This window comes from Elephantulus edwardii, unplaced genomic scaffold (assembly GCF_000299155.1).
Source record: "Elephantulus edwardii isolate Elephantulus edwardi_28Jun2011 unplaced genomic scaffold, EleEdw1.0 scaffold00097, whole genome shotgun sequence".
Taxonomy (NCBI): Eukaryota; Metazoa; Chordata; class Mammalia; order Macroscelidea; family Macroscelididae; genus Elephantulus; species Elephantulus edwardii.
This window is the reverse complement of record NW_006399847.1, coordinates 156,505-161,821: the sequence shown is the minus strand read 5'-3', so window position 1 is coordinate 161,821 and position 5,317 is coordinate 156,505. Positions and strand designations below refer to the sequence as shown.

At 39.6% G+C, this 5,317-nt stretch overlaps 1 pseudogene; it reads right to left on the bottom strand.

Moving 5' to 3' along the window:
* Positions 1-4,670: 4,670 nt before the first annotated feature.
* Positions 4,671-5,015, bottom strand: LOC102854152 (annotated as a pseudogene).
* Between the last annotated feature and the right edge of the window lie 302 nt (positions 5,016-5,317).

Below are 5,317 nucleotides of genomic sequence, written 5' to 3'. Positions count from 1 at the left end.
GTACCTCATTGTGGTTTTGATTTGCCCGTGATCTGGAACATTTCTTCATGTGTCTGTTTGACATTTGAATATCTTACTCTGTGAAAATTCCTTCCATGTATTTTGTCCATTTTGTAATTGGGTTATCAGTCTTTTTCTTGTGGAGGCCCAGGAGCATTCTGAAAACTTTTGTTGTAAGACTCTTGTTTGAGATGGTATTACCAAATGTTTGTTCTCAGTCTTAAGGTTTTCTTTCAACCCTGTTGGAAAAGGTGTTTAGTGTGCACAGAAATTTAATTTTTAGAAGATCCCATGCATCAATATGAGGAACCATTTCACTCCAGTAATAGTGCAAAGTTTAACAGGGCAGCAAGTAACAGATGTTGGAGAGGATGTGGTGAGAAAGGAACTCTTATATATGGTTGGTGGGATTGTAAAATGGTGCAACCATTCTGGAAGGCAGTCTGGCCCTTTCTCAAAAACTGAGCATAGAAATTCCATATGATCCAGCTATCCACTATTTGGAATGAGAAAATGAGAACTGAGGCACAAACTGAGAAATGTTCACCAATGTTCATCACAGCATTATTCACCATTAAAAGAACATGGAAACAGCCCAAATGTCCAACCACAAATGAATGGACTGAGAAATTAGGGTACATTCACACAATGGAATACTATCCAGCACGCAGGAGCAATAACTTTGTAAATTATTACCTAACTTGAGAGGGACTGGAGAGTGAACTAACTCAGTCCCACAAGGTAAATATTGTATAAAACAGTTATTGGAGAATGTGTATAATGTTCCAGGAGAGGTGGGAGAGGCTGGAAGCAAAAGGATATTGATGTGCAGGGGGAGGGGGGAATCAATGATTGGGTTGTACAATTTGATGGGTGGGGATTAGGGAAATGGAAAGAATTTGTTCGAATTTGTATTTGAGTTTTGTAAATAAACTAGTAGAAACAAAACAACAATAAAATAAGATGGGAAGAGTATTCAGAATCATTACACCCAAAGGAATTGGCTAACAAAGAAGAATTTCATAAAACAATGTATGAGCAAGGGTCTGTGGTGATGAAAGAAGAAGTTCAAGCTGCTCTGAAAGACCTCAGAAATTGATGGCATACTGACTGACATATTTCAACAAACATACACTACCCTGGATGTGCTCCCCAAGTTATGCCGAGAAATCTGGAGAACAACCACCTGGCCAACTGACTGGAAGTGATCTGTACTTGTTCCCAAACCAAAGAAGGGTGATCCGACAGAGTGCAGAAATTATCGAACAGTATAATTGATATCACATGCAAGCAAGATACTGCTGAAGATTATCCAAAAACGACTGGAACAGCACAAGAACTGCCTGAAGTGCAGGCTGGGTTTAGAACAGGCTGTGGTACTAGGGATATTATAGCTAATGTCAGATGGATGTTGGCTGAAAGCAGAAAGTACCAAAGGAATGTATATTTGTATTTCATTGGCTATGCAAAGGCATTTGACTGTGTGAATTATAATAAACTGTGACTGACTCTGAGAAGAATAGGAATCCCATTGTGCTCATGCGAAACCTATACATGGACCAAGAGGCAATCGTCAGAACAGAGCAACGGAATACTACATGTTCAAAATTGGGTAGAGGATGTGTGCCAAGGAAGTGTTCTATCTCCATATATTTTCTATCTATATGTGGAACAGATTATCTGTGAGGCTGGGCTCTCTGAGGAGAAATGTGATATCAGGATTGGAGGTAGACTCATCAACAATCTTCATTATGCAGATGACACAACCCTGCTTGCTGAAACTGAGGAGGACCTGAAGTGCTTGCTGCAGAAAGTCAAGGACTGCAGCCTTCAATATTGATTAAAGCTCAACATCAAGAAAACACAGATTCTCACCATTGGGCCAATTGGCAGCATCAGCATGGATGGTGAAGAGATTGAGATTGTCAACAGCTTCTGCTTGCTTGGCTCTAACACTCAACACTCTTAGTACCAGCAGCTAGGAAATTAAAAGACAAATTGCATTGGGAATGACTGCTGTCAGAGACCACTCCGAAGAACTGAAGAGCGACTGTGTAAGTCTGGAGACTAAAGTGTGCCTGCTACAGACCATAGTCTTTGCAATCACTTGCTATGCATCAGAAAGCTGGACAACGACTCAGAATGATAGAAGGAGAATTGATGTCTTTGAGTTTTGGTGCTGGAGAAGAGGAATGATTATGTCATGAACTGCTAGGAGAATAAACAAGTTCATCCTGGAGAGGGTGAACCCAGGCTGCTCCTTGAAGGCAAGGATTCTGAAGCTTCGTCTGACCTACTTTCGACATGTTGCAAGGTAGGATCAGTCCCTGGAGAGGGACGTCATGCTTGGGAGGGTGGAGGGACAGTGCAGGAGAAGAAGACCCTCGATGAGGTGGATTGATTTAATGATTCGTGTAATGGAGTTAGGTGGGTCAGAGACAGTAAGATTGGCACAAGATATAGCAGGGTTTAGAGCTGTTGTACATAGGGTTGCTATGAGTTGCAGGTGACTAGACAGCATATAACAAAAACAACAACAGTTATACAATGTTTTATGAGATGTAATACACTAATATAACAATAACTAAAGTGCAAAATATAAAAAACTTCAAAGTTATATCCATTAAGACGTTGTTTGCATCTAACTGCATCATTTCACCCCTTTGTTTGAAAAAGTTAAAATGCTATTAAAGAGCTTTCTGATAAGAGACAAAGCTAGAACACGGAAAGAAATCAGAGATACATGGTAAACTCCATTTCAAATATGTTGCTTAGTTACTGGGCTGAGCTGTTTCCATAGCGTACTTGTGACACAATTATAGACCCATCACGAACATTTGTAACCCTAAATTTGTTATATTGATTTTAAATAACTCTTAAAATGTTTACATTATTGTGTTATATTCAAATAGTAGTAAGTCCTAAAATTTTTACACTTTGCTTACAAAACAACCAAAAAATTAGTCATCTCTTAAGATGCTTTCACAAAATGTTTAAATAGAGAATATTTCCTGTAATGCACTTTTTAAATAAGAAATAGAAGATAACATTTAAAACATTGCTGCCATTGCTGGCTCAGAAATATGTAAGCTTTTATATACTTCTATCTTCCTGTTAAATGTCTTTAGGCTCTTTGAAGCATATGTTCACTGAATGGCCATCTTTCTGAACATATTGAAAGCATTTGTCACCATATTTTACCAATAGGCTCCTCTATGTTATATCGCCATGAGGACCCAGCTGCTTCTTTCTCTGAAACCTGCCAAATGATTCATTATGGAACCCTTTCTCATAATGTCTTTGTTCAATTATGTAATTCTTTAACATCTGCCATCTTTATGTTTTGATATCTATCTATAATCTATCAATATAAATATATATACAATGAAAACTTTTATTTTTCAGCTATGATTACTAAGCAGAAATATTTACATTTTAGAAGGAAGAATTTAGTCCAGTAATCTCTTTTAAACACATCCGTCAAAGGGGAACGACCACAATGATAGCTCAGCACAGAGGACACTCAAGGTTAGTAATCATTTTTTTGTTGTTGGTAATCAATCAGTGAAATTGACAGAAAGTAAAGGGGGGGAAGCTGCAATATAAAAGGGAAGTTTTTACGCGGCCAGTTTTTAGCTATAAAATTTAAAAGAAAAAGCATTCATGTAGAATTTCTAACATTAGCATTTCTAACACTTTAATATAACAAAGCTCTTTACAGTGTCCCTACTTATAAAGTTAATCAACAAATATTCATAAATATCATGTGTCAGGGATTGTCTTTTTCTTAGAGTCAAATGTTTAGTGAGTTAGTGAGAGGAACAAAGTATCTACTTGTCCTAAAAGGGCAAAAACATTCTCTCTCTCTCTCTCTCCTTGGCCTTCTTGAGATTAATTCAACAGTGTTTTTCCTTCTGGTTTCTGAAGTGAACATATTAACAGGAGAAGGTTTTCCATCTTTCTCCCTTGGAGCTGCTGGTATATGCCAACCACAGGAGATGCTTGGTCTTCTAGTTTGCTAGGCAATATACTCCACGGTATATATTTGTCATTGTTAGGTGGCACCAAGTTTACATGACTCCTAGTAACCACAGGTAAAACTTTGCCTTATTCTGTGCTGTTCTTTCTCTGTCATGCTCAAGGCCTTGTTACACTATATAGAGTATACTTTTATTTCCCATTATATATTAATTTGTGTGTCTGTGCCAGTATTCAGTTTTCCACAGGTATTACAATTTTTTTTTTCAGCTTGGTGGTTTCCTCTTTATTGATGTGTCTCCTACCTTCCCCTCTCCACAATTTCAGTCCCTTCCATACACCCCCAAAGAGAAGGTAAAGAAAGGGATTGTTGGAATTTGGACCCCTTGTGTACTTAGAAAGGGAACAGAAACCAAAACAATCACTGGATGTGAGACTGACAACCAAGAAGTCTGAAGCAGAGCAGGGAAGGTGACAGAGAAAGGTGAAGGAAGGGAAAGGATGTACTAAGGGCCATTCTCATCATCACCCCACCTGTAAGGGGGGGGGCTGGAGAAAAACCCTCAAACATGAAGTAGTGCAGGTCTTGAATAAGGGAAGTTGTTGAGCCTGAAGGGGGAGGCCAAAAAAGGGGGGGGGCACCTTTGTCTATGTAGAATGGGAGGCCCCCCCACACCTCAAGGGCCGCAGCTTCACAGACCGTAGACACTTTCATCACTGTAGGCAATATATAGAAAGAAGTCTTCATGGTGTTCCTGGTACAGCTGACCCATTGTGGCACTGGTGGGTTGAATGACATTGTTGACAAACAAGGCATCTTCAGCTCGGAGATGAATTCGCTTCCGGATCAAGAAGTAGAACTGACCAACTGTGAGATCAGAAGGCACCAGGTATTTGTTTTTGTCCAGATCGCCTATCCGAGCTTTGGGAGCCTTCTGTACTATCACCGGAACCCGGTCCGGATATTTCTTTTGGATCTTCTCACCCTCAGAGCGGCGCTTCTCGAACGTATGCTCCTCTTTGTACACGAACTTCATCTTCCCAGGGACCGGGCTGGACTGGGCAGGGCTTTGTTGTTTGCTGTCAAGTAGGAATCAACCCATAGCTGAGCCTCAGGCGAGTTTTCAGAGTCAGTTAATAGCATAGGAAGAAATTGCCCAAGCTTCTTCAATGGAATAGCGGGTGGATACAAAGCCATGTGTTTTCAGAATTGTAGCACAGCTTCTTGCCACTAGACCATCAGAGCTCTAGTAATTTTTATATTAAAATTTACATTAAGATGGCGTAATGTATGTGCTGGTCCTTTGATTCAAACTCGTGACAATTAAGGGTACCTTTA